This window comes from Sinocyclocheilus grahami, unplaced genomic scaffold, assembly GCF_001515645.1.
Source record: "Sinocyclocheilus grahami isolate Dianchi unplaced genomic scaffold, SAMN03320097.WGS_v1.1 scaffold1.1, whole genome shotgun sequence".
Classification (NCBI taxonomy): Eukaryota; Metazoa; Chordata; class Actinopteri; order Cypriniformes; family Cyprinidae; genus Sinocyclocheilus; species Sinocyclocheilus grahami.
Genome location: NW_015505180.1, coordinates 1,229,899 through 1,242,550, shown reverse-complemented (window position 1 = coordinate 1,242,550; position 12,652 = coordinate 1,229,899).

Below are 12,652 nucleotides of genomic sequence, written 5' to 3'. Positions count from 1 at the left end.
TAGCATTCCAAATTATACGCTTGCCATCTCAACGGTCTCTAATATGTGATGCTAAAGCACTTTTGTGAATCGTTGGATAAGATCAGCTAAATGCCTTTAATGTAAATGTCTGCGCTACAGGGTCCTCTTTTGATTTGATAAGATCAGACCCAGTTTGCTTTAGAAATCTTTCATCAGTCTAAATAAAATTAGTATTTTTGCTTCTGAATTATGAAGGTTTTAAATGATTCACTGCAATCCCATCTAAATTTCAAATCACGCACACACACACACACACACACACACACACATATATATATATATATGTGTGTGTGTGTAACATATAGTTGTGTTGTGTGTATATAAGGCTAGAGAGAGAAATGTTGTATATTGGCTGTTTTAAATGTACCTGTTGATGTGAGCAGTGGTTATAATAACAACAGGCGTGTAATTAAAATGTAATGTCACTGAACATCTATCTGTTTAGTCATGATCACATCCTTCAAAATTCTTGTTTGAACTTTTGAGTGTTTGTGGTCAGAGGATGTGATTCACTATCTTAAGTAATTCAGTAGTGACTCACTGCAATACCTCTAATTGTAAATAGCCATCAGGATGAGCTGGCAAGAGGGGTTAAAAATAAAGTCAATCATTCACCCAGTATACTGAATTATTTGGCTGGTAAAGATGATTTATGTATGTGAAAACAAATTTTAAATTTCAAAATTTTAAATGGGAGATTTAAGTAATAAGTAAATGTGTGTATGGTTGAAGGGGACCCTGTCTTTTTTGAGAAGGGAGAGAGTGCAGCAGTGGTCTCAAAAAGTATTTGGACACTTCTGGACACTCAAGCTACACTTCAAATGCATGAATTTCTTTGCACTAGATGGCAAATCATGGCACCTGCACTTGGCTATTTTTTGGGATATTAAAGCTATTTTTGCAATTACTTTAAAGCAGTTGGTCCCAGTATGGTTTTTAGTGGATGTATGAAGTCAGTTCTCCTCACGTTCACATAGCAGAGTAACCTCAGGTGTAGTTCATCACATTAACTATGAACATGATCCACTAACATTTGACAACCAGAAAGTGTCCAAATACGTTTGCTGTTATTTTGAGCAATGTATTTATTATTTATCATTTGAAACCTTAAAACTGGTACGAAAAGTGTGCTTGTGCTTTCTTCCAAATAAATCACCTGGTTTGCTGATTGAAAGTGTCCCATGGCTTTGTTTCCTGTCCTCATGGCCCAAGTACCTCCTCTCCTCCTCAGGAACCCACAGGAGAGCCTGTCCCCAAACGACCGAGGGGACGCCCCAAAGGAAGCAAGAACAAGGGCCCCTCCAAAGCAGCGCAGAAGGTAAGAACCAGACAACTTTCTGCACACCTCAACAGTAACAAACAAACTCACATAGATACTTGTCACACTTGTCTTTCTGTATCTGTCTATCGTTCAATGTCTATCCTTCTGTCAGTTGTTCTATCCTTCCATCTATTGCTCTATCATTCTATCTATCATATACCACTTCATAAGAAAATTAATATTAACCTTGGCAGTGTTTACTGAGGAAATGGGCTCTTTCCAGTTTTATGAATCAATCATCAAGAACGTGTCAGGAACATTTAGAAGCATGTGAAATGTGTCAACATCTGGGGCGTATGTATGCGTGTGTGAAGGTTGGGGGCTGCCTTCTTGATGTCTCAATCATAAAGCCTGTGTGAACGGGCTGCAATGACCTGAAGCCCTTTGCTGTGTGTTTCAGCACAGTAGTTAACACTAAGCTCCAGTAACGTGATGAGGGGAATCCTGCTGACCTACACACCTAAAAGTGGCAGTGAATTCTACACATAAATACTCTCTCTCTCTGTCTCGCCTTAGGCAAATTACCACGCATGTGTGAGAGAACCACAAACATGCAGGCACACACACACACATGCATGAAGTGTATACTTTGCGGAGGGAGGACAGAGCATGTACTGTTACATATTGCCAAACAAACTCTGTTCCCATTCCTTGCTAATACCCATGTAAACAGAAATCATATAAGATTTAGTTGGCATGCATCAGTTTAGCTGAATCTGACTGTCAGCATTTATAATGGCATAATTCTGTTTATGTATTGGGAATGCCTTTAAAGACGAGTTGTTCTGGCAAGAGTATTGTAATGAAGTCATTAACATTTCTGCCTTGCTTGTGTGTGGTCTAGTCTGGAGGTTTGGTTTTTACAAGTATTACTATGCGATTCTCGTCTTCGAGCCGTCAAGGAGAGCTGAGTTAATAACTCACTGACAGCTCCGATCACTCTCTTTTTACAGTAACATACCACTGTAAACAGTCACGGGACCGCTTTGAAAAAAGCTCATGCACTCGAGTGTAATCCTGTTTCATCTTGTTTAGCATTGTCATGATATACAGTGGACTGATGAATCTACCAAGATGAAAGGCATCCAAATCGGCAGGGTGCCTCACTAGAGACACTTCTCACAAGATTTGCTCTCCCATCTGCAATCAGTCATCTGTGTCTCCTACCAATTTCACGACCCTCCGTTTAAAGACTCTGCTTCTCAGACTGACCCCACACTAATGTTGTAAAGTACTGAGCTGAGAACTCTTTTATAGGGTAAGTATTGCATGATGAGAAAAGCCATTGTTCTGTCAGGTACATTTTCTGAGAAGATTTTGGCTGGTTGGATGGATGGACAGAAGGACAGATATATAGATCGACAGATATACTGGGAGATGGATGGATGGATGGATAAACCGATAGGTAGAAAGACAGATAAATAGATAGATAGATAGTGCCTTGAGACAATACAATGAATAAACAAAAACCTCCAGGTTCAAGAAGTGTAGCAGTCAATAAATAATGCAATTTCATGCATTACAGATGCTGCCATTGTTAGCTTTTAATTGCACTAAAGAACCCACAGAACTAGTATCATATGAACAATCCAGGCTAAATCAGGCTAAACAAGCCATGATATACCTTGATGGTGATTAACACAGTTTTAGCTGTCAACACATATAACCAGACAGTTTCCGACACGCTACGATCATTTTGGTCAATGCATTGGCCCTAATGACTAGCCCGAATATTTTCCGTTGACTAGACATTGTTGGTACTTGATACGGGGCACAAGGGGGCTAATTTTACACTCTCCATTTGTAAGAGTGGGTTTGGCTGAGGCGAGACCGCCCCTCCCTTTCCAGTAATGAGAGATGGCCTTGTCCCCGGCCTCACACGCATGCCAGGATGTCCTGGTGTCGAAGAGGACAGTGAGCACCCAGGCTCGTGTCTGCTGCAGACACGGGACTTGGCTGGACGAGACACGCAAACACAAACATGATTAATTGATCAGGGTGTCGGCTTGCAGACCATTAAATCTCCTTATTAAAAATACAGCATCCCCAACAGAGGACTGAGGGTAGGGAGACACTGATTAGACAGAGAAAGACAGAGTCATTGAGAAAGATGCAGATGAGGAGAGACGAGGTTAAAGGGATTGTGTCTTTGAGAATGTGCAAGAATTATAAGCACCGTAATCTAATCTTCACATCAAATTTCTACGCATTTTTAATCCAAAAAATTGGTAGCCGGACTCAGGTTGACAGCCAATCCGTAGCTGCCTCTGTGTCTTTTCTAAGTGACCGGCTGTGGCGTGAACTATGACGCTCAGGTTTATGTTTCTCCATCATGCCTACGCAGAATGGTAAAGCGTCCTTGGGCTATTCAAAACAAACTGTGTTTGTTGGAGAAGTGGTAATGTGAGCCTTGACAATGTCTGCATACTTAGTAAGGGCAAACAGACCAACCCAAACAGGGCTGAACATATTACACACAGCACAAGTGACAGAGATGCATTGTAGAAACTGTTGTGGAAGTCTTCCAACAATAAGAATAGGGGTTTAAAGGGATAGTTCACCCAAAAAAAAAAATTCTGTCATCATTTACCCTTCAAACCCGTATGACTTTTTCTTCACTGTCATAGAAAAATGTGCTAAAATTGTACCTTTAGGAGTACAGCAGCTTGTCACTGGGGCAGTTCCTTTAAAGGGACAACTTTGTACCTTTTTCTTACTCTAAATCGTGGGTATTAGTACCTTAAAGTGATATGTACCCTTAAGGTACTGCTATGAATATTTTAGGGGTAAATAAGTTACAAAGTTGTCTGACCTATGACAAGCTGTTGTACCCCTAAAGGTACAATTTATATAAAAGGTGATTCTTATGAAGAATATAATGAAAGTAAATGTGGGTCTGTTAATCTTCAAAATTACCAGAAGAGTGGCCCATATGACTCGTTCGCTGTATTTCAAGTCTTCTGAAGCCATTTGCTAAGTTTGAGTGAGGAAAAGACCAAAATTTAAGACGATTTACTGAAAATTCACTAGCTGAGCACATTCTTGAGAGAAGTAGTGTTGTCGGGGTCATGAACAAAATCATTCTGTTGAATCGGATCTTTTCAGTGATTCACTGTTCCAGTTCACAAAAACCAGTGCTATTTTAGTATTATTTGTATACTGTTACAGCAATATTTTGACATTAGATTTTATTTTTTATATTTTCATGTTTTCATTTTAACTTTTAGTTTAAATTATTAGTAATTTTATGTGCTTTTGTCATTTTTTTAATTTTATTATTATTTTTTACAAATATTTCTGTATGGAGAAAACCAAATAAGTGATTCTTTCAAATACAAACCGATTATGAACTTTATGAAGTTAATTTGATTAAATACTAAATAAATTATATTTCATGTCAGCTACACATTTATGGATCCACATGTCTTGACTTCGACATACACATAAACCTAAAAATTTTCCCATGATTCCCAGGATTTATTTTGACACCACATAACTCTCTTATTTTGATAACTCTCTCAGATTAGTGTAAGGCTTTAGCATGCTGATGATGTTAATAGGTTAGAGACGCATACTCTACCAACAATGATTTGTATCTCACTTGGTTGGATGTACTCTGCTGACAAACATGATACCCCTGACACCTACCCTTCCTGGGACATTCGCAGAATTCATAGATGTTTGATGATTTGAGTAAGGTTTCCTGCAGGGCTCTGCATAACAAAAGCCCACAACCAGAAGAAAGCTTTATATCCTATAAATAATGAAGACGCATCTTGTCTTGTTAATTGTCTTCGACTGTGGCAGGAAGGCACCACTGTTTAAACCCACAGCACAAAATTCTCCTGCTTCCACCTGTCAAATAATTTCAGTTACGTTTTGAAAATTGTTGCTTGAATGACACACAATGTCCTTAGGATATACTCCACTGCTGTTCTGGCTCAGACGGTGAAGTTAGACAACGGTTAGATCAGAAATCTTACCCCCTAACCATTACTGGTGCAAGAATTGTCTTCAGTGAACCTAAGTTGGAGCCACTATGATAGAAACCCCATAACTGTCATTCATGGCCCTTATCTGGGTGGTTTTGCTGATAATGGTGCTCTTATTTACACTTGAATGGCATAAAATTCCTCTAGTGAAATATTATGCTGCACAGACCAGGAACTTGAGCAATGGAGACAGTTCCATTCCAAGCCCAGCTATACCTTACAAACTCTTTCTGCATTAAACGCATTAGAGGAAATGGAGCCCTAGCATTTAACCTTTTTCTTTTTGTATATGAAAATGACTCTGCTTGTGACAAATTGTGTGCCTAAAAAATTTGTTTAAAGCACCTGATGAAATACTTGCCACTAATTCATGGTTGTTGGCATTTGCAGAAAGCTGAGACCACAGGGGAGAAGAGACCTAGAGGAAGACCCAGGAAATGGGTGAGTTTGTTTTCATTAGTCATATATAACTGGACACATCAATTTGCAGCACAGTCCCATTTACCTTTCAAAACTATGCAGGAAAATTCATTAGTGCTGTGAATACTTTGGAAAAACATGATATGTTGAATAATGTTTTATTTTTTATTCATTTATTATTCCATTTAAAAAATAAAAAAAAATGTTTTCCCAATATAATTTATGAAGACTCCTTTATATGAAACAAAATCCAGGCATCATTTCATTTAGATTTTTAATATACTGTACTTAATTATCAAAGTTTTTCTTTTTCATATTGATCTGGCCTATATATGCAGTCTCAGATTCTACACAATTGTAACTCTCACACACACACACACACACACACACACACACACACACACACACAATCACAATATTTTTTTAATTAATAAAATTTCAATTTCAAAGTCTTGGATTTATTACTAGTTACATAAATGTAACATTACGCAAATGTAAAAGAAAATGTATTTACTACACCATTGGAGAAAAGCATAATTATATTTAGTAATTCCTTTAGGGGTAAAATTTGTAACTTCAAAGAAAATAAAAACTTTGACTTTTTTTAATTGCACATTTGGGAAAAATAAGAGTTTAATATATATTAAATTAATAATATTCCAATATAAATATATTCTTGTAATTTTTAGAAGCCAGTATTCATACAATTATGTACTTGTTTATCTGTTATTCAGTTGATTCCCAATGTGCAAAAGATGGTGGAAATTGAGCAATTGTCTGCGCTCAGTTTTAATTCAGTAATTCCTCCGATAACCTGAAGGTTTCAGTGTTTATCAGCTTGCCATATTTGATTGATTACTGGAGGAGTAAAGCTGCAGGCAGTTAAAAGTGCCACCAGAATGACTGCGGGGAGATACGGAAAGAATGAACCCTTTGTGGCATGCCCGACTCTGTGTCCTTATGGATTTTTCTCAGGCAGACAGCAAAAAGCAAAGCATCCCGAGGCCCCTGGACACACACACACACACACACACACACACACACACTGACTTGAAAGATTCAAAAGTGTGTCACATCTGAATTCACTATACGTTTTTAGGAAAGTGACAGCACAGATTTGATATACTGTGTGCAAATTTTATTTTATAATCAGATCCTTGGTCCTCAGTGTGATTTCATTACACAGTTCGATATAGTTGCATGGATTTGCATATAGCACGGGGGGCTGAAATGATTTGTTTCAATACAGAAACAAGTACATTTGTATTGGAGGAAAACATGACCCATCTTGACTCTATCATCCAGGAATGCGATTTGAGTCACATGTGAGCCAAACTGTTCCAAAACACCCTTTACATCCAGGTCTCTGCTGAGCCCCTATAGCATACATGCTGAAGATCAGCTTTTACTCACCACGTCAAACTGTTTTAGGACAGAAACTTTCAACTTTAATAGACACGCAAAGGGTTAGATGGGTCAGAGAATGAGTGCAGTCTTACTGGAGCATCTCTAGAATGCAAGAGCCTTGCTTGTGGACAAAATAGCGTGTTTTAACTAATTATTTTTTGTGTGTGTTTTGGACTTTATGCCACTTTCTTTTGCATTAGTGATTAGTAGAAAACGAGAGAATGTTGCAAACTGGATTTAAACTCATGGTGCCTGTATAAGTGCCATTGCTTATTGTTCAAGGCTCAAAATCCGGTTTTGTTGTGAGGTCAGTTGGATTATCTAGATTTTTTTTATTTCCTTTTTCTTTTTTGTAAATTAAACTAATTTAAAGCACCAAAGTGTTGCATTTTTAATGCAGTGTGATCATCAGAGAATAATTATAGAAAGGTAACTTTCAAAAGTCCCTTTTAAAAATATGTTTTGCACATCCTCTATGTGTGTGTGTGTGTGTGTGTATATATATATATATATATGTGTGTGTGTGTGTGTGTGTGTGTGCATATATATATATATATAGATATAGATATTTATATTTAGTATATAACCCTAATCTCTCCACTTAAGCTCTAAAACACTGATGTTTGTTGTACAGTTTTACTACAACATAGCAGGGTAAAACTTGATCCAGACGTTCATGTTTAAATGAGTGTGTGAGATTGAGAGTCTGAACGGCTGAACTCTTTGGACTGAGCTGATAAAGTTCACATTTATTGCGCTATTTCCTTTGTACTGATGCCCAAATGTGCGTTTGGCTGCACTTTCATGATGGCTGCGTGATGCAGGTACACACTCCCACCCACACACACACATGCTTGATCCACCCACACATTGATATCAGTTAGACTTCAACAAATAGATAGTGGAGTGATATGCTTTATAGGTGCTGTGTATACTTTCTAAACATTTTCCGCACACAACAACAGGAATAGCAAAGAAAACTGTTTATTTGTCCTAATTTAAAAGATTCTACACATAATGAAATTATTAAGTGTGAGGAAATTTTTCAAGACTGACAAATGCACCAAAAATAGCTTTCGCATGATGCTGCATCCGACAGTATGAAGTACAGAATGAGCTTTTTCAAAATTGTTTGTCTTCCTGATTGAAGCTAACAAACTAAAACTTTATGGGACAAAGGTTAACTAGAGTTAAGCTAGTCAGCGAACAAGATATTTTTCTCATGGAACTGTGATCAATTTTACCCTCTGGAGAAACAAATACATCAGCTCTTTCAACCATTTTCTTTTGAGAAAGGCATCAACAATAAGGATGTTTTTTTATTATTTTTAGCTTCAAATTAAAATCCTGTTTTTCATTAAATTCTAAGATTTATTTATCATTTTCTTTATATTTCCTTCATATTTTTCCTTATTTGTTTTGTTCAATTTTACAAAAGAAAAAATATGAAGAAAAAATGCTAAAGAAATCTTAAAATGCATTTGTCTGCACTTAACTTAAGCTTTTTCTGTTGCACAAAGACACATGTTGCCATTGATATGAATGTTACAATCTGGTGTGAATCTGGAGGCATATTCATCAGTCTGTGCTGGTCATACTACAAACATCCTGAATGTGGAGTGGGCATAGTGGTATGACATCCTGTGAATAAGTCTGAGATGAACTTGCGGCCAAGTGTATGAATGATAATGTGTCAGAGATGGAAAGTAGAGAGAGATAGCGAGCGCTCCGATAGGAATGTTAGGGTGTCCGAAAAAAGAACGAGCCCTGCATCTCCAGATGTGTGCCAAGGCTTTTTTGAGTTCAGCCAATGCAATTTGAGGCAGAAAACCAACATTTTTTGTCTTCCTGTCTCCTTTTTTATGAATGGGCAATAGGAAACGTGTGCGTCCTCCGTCCTCTTGTATGGGTCATTGTGTGTGAGTTATGATCTGTTTCGCATGTCACCGATGAATTGAGATGGCCGAGAGGCTGCAAGGCGGTCTCCACATCTTCAGGGTGGACTTGACAAGAGCTTTGCCATTCCTCTTCTGGATAAACAAGTCAGTTTTCTTCATTCAGCTACCGCTCGCCCTCCTGGAACTAATTATAGCATATCCTTTTTGGCTACAAGGGGCCGCTGGAATGTTTTCCTTTGGCCCCCTCCCCCAGCTAAGTATCTCCACCCCCTAAATGGTTAATAATGGAAGGTGGCTCTGGCTATGAGAAGAGAAAAAAATGCTTTAATCACGTTTATTCCACCGGAGACATTTAGGACAGACACTGAAGGCTCATCAGGACCGGTTCATCCATCTAGGGCATTCGTCAGATTTATTATGACCCCTGTTGAGATGGATGCGTTGAGCATCATGCTTTCAGACGGGAAATCCAGCAGTCAGAGGATGTAGATTTGGTTGGGATTCTAAAATAACATTTCGCAGGTGGCATAGCTGCTACGTGAGGATACTAGTTCGCTGCAAAAAACTGTACTCCTCCAGAGTGATAAGAGTAAAAGTTGTTCTGATAAAGAACTTGAGTTGTTTAATTTGCTAACAGGAACATTTATCCAAAATGAATTTGTTGTTTTCAGCAATCAGCTGCTAGATTGTGTCCACAAGGAGTATTCAAATTTTATATGTTTTTTTGTTTTGTTTGGAGGTTATGGTCAAAGCTGGGCAGTATAGTTGAAAAATATAGATTTTTCAGCATTTTCATTATGCATTTGCCTTTTTTTTATTAGATGAATGTCAATGTTTGAGTTAACCTGTCAAGTAATTTAAACAATTTTAATGTAACAACCATAACAAAAACCTTTTAGTTAAAAACAATAAAGACATGTTTTTCAATTAAAGCACAATAATATGATATAATATTGGTAACAAAAATTACTAAGTAACAAAAAATTACAAAAGCACCCAACACAAATTAAAATGACACCGATTGATATATGTTAGAAATGATACAAAATCATTGTATATATATTCCTGAAAAAGTATACAATAAACAATCCTCATGCATCCTCATGTTGCTGTGACATATATATTATGACATATATACGTTGCTTTGATATATATATATATATATATATATATATATATTATCATTTTTATGAAGCTATAATGATGCAGTATTTAGAAAACTAAATGACCAATTAAAAAAACACATTAAATGATATAAATATTTACAACCTTGCATAGTTTCTTAATAAATCCTGAATTTTCCATATATATCACTCAGACTACTTATGCTTTAAAATTATGACCATATGTCTGGTGTTTTTTGTGAAAGGACATCTTTGAGTATAAATAACTCCATTCACTGGGTGCAGAATTGCATTAGAACATTTCATTACTCGTCTTCTCTCAAGTCCTTTTGTTATTTATAAATCAGGCCAACAGGAAGTCCTGCTATAGGGAAAATTCTGCAGATCCCCTGCACCAGTTGTAATGTTATCTGCTAGATTTGCTTCAGCAGCCAAAGACTGATTTATTGCCCCCCTCTTCCTTTTCCGGGTGCTCCTCCTGCACAGGTGCGGAGATGGACCGGGTCCGCTGTGCCGCTGAGGTGGGGGCGTGTTGGAATGGACTATCTCTGTCCTCAGACGGCTAACATTATTCAGTTGTGCTGTGCACTGCAGTCCCCTTTCATACTGCCAACTGGCCGGTGTCCAGCGTGTTTACGCGTTTGGTTCCTCTGCAAGCGAGACCATGGCGGAGAAGGGAGAAGTTATTGTGCTCTCTCTAGACCTGCACGGCCCTCCAAGTGTTAGTGCTCACTTTAGACAACAGCCCTGCTTGTGTGTTACCAAGGCAAGAAGTGGGAATGTCGGCGAAGACAATATATTTACTTCCTGTGGCGTCTTTAAACCATGAGGGATGTCACATGCACTCAAAAGATCTGGCCAAGAGGTTGACACTATGATGTCCACCTCATCTTACGCCAAGAATTCCTTTGATATGAGGTTGACAACAGTGTCGTGATATATATTCGCTCTTCTCTTCCCAGGTGGTTCTCTCCACCAATGTTTGTTGGATCATGACGGCCTCTCAAACATCTGAGCAGGTCACTTTCCAGCTTCTAGCTACTGCCAAATTGGAGGGGGGAAAAACAATTGGGATGCCGTAAACCTTAACGCTCAGACTTCTACTCCCACCTCTAGGAAGAGACGAGGAAATGAGTGAATGAATAAGTGAAGAGGCACAAATGAGCGGAGGACAGGAGGCGGTGGGGAGGAAGTTCTCTCTCACACAAGGATCTGATGCTTTTGGCTGGAGGACAGACAGTGTTGTCAGGTAGTGAGGAGTGGAATCAGAGCCCAGGGAAATGGGAGGGAGAGTCTGGCAAGGAAGAGGGGAGGCTCTCAGCGTTTCAAGGGGAACAAGGGCTGCGATTGGGAGTCATCCAACAGTCTCGATTTGGTGGGGAGGCTTGGAAAACCCTCAGCCGTTGCCAAAGTGTGAAAAGATTTTTTTTCTCTCTCTTTTTTCCTCCTTCTTCCCTTTCTTAATGTGTCCATGTGTGAGGCGGGAGGAGGGTATTGTGATGGGAATTTGGTGTCAAACATCAAAACCTTTTTATAGCCTTCGCGAGCCTCCCGGGCAAAATATTGAACTCTGCAGTCAGCTGAGGTCCTGTCCTTCTCTGAGTCAGTGGATTGGCCTACGCTTGGTCTTTCTGCCTGTTTTTATTCCTCACATTTCCTATTCCACACTAAATGAGACTGGAAGAGTAAGATGCTGTCGGCTTTATTTAAACTTGCAAACAAATCCAAATGTTTGAAGAACGCCACAGTGAGACTTTGCTTTTAGTCATACGGTGTCTACATGGGCGTCTACATGGGCTACTACGTTTAAATTAAAACTGACCCTATTTACTTTATTAATACATGTTCTTGGTTTTATTGTGCAAGATTCATCAAGGCACATTATTCAAATTATTTGCCTAGACTTTTCTTTCCGTATGATTCAGCTAGACTAATGTTAATGTAATATTATGTTAAGGAAAGTCCAAATATCTATTTAGACTTGTATTTAATACCAGTTCATGCAATAATTACTATGATAGTTATAATAATACTGATAGATTTGAAAAAGACTCAAATAAATGTGACCTGATTCTTCATTCTTCACAAAAATTGTACCTTTAGGGGTACAAAAACGGCAGTACACTTAAAGGGACACCTTTTTGTACCTGATTTACCCCTAAAAGATTGATAGTAGTACCTTAAGGGTAGATTAAGGGTACATATTACTTCTTTAAGGTATAAACCCCTTATTTACACTACATGCGTCTGCGTCACGTTACAGTTCCAACGAGGTTTTGTTCCATCCTCCACGCCGGTGCCAGCTCACACCAGGAGCATTTTAGAAGCGAAGCTACAGGATTCGCGAGACCATGTGATTTGCCTGTCCGATGTTGTTTGTCTTGATTATTGGGTTCTAACATGGCTAAGTTGGCTTAATGGTTGTTTTGTCCGGTTTAATTATGTTTATTGTTTTGTTTATTGCTATGT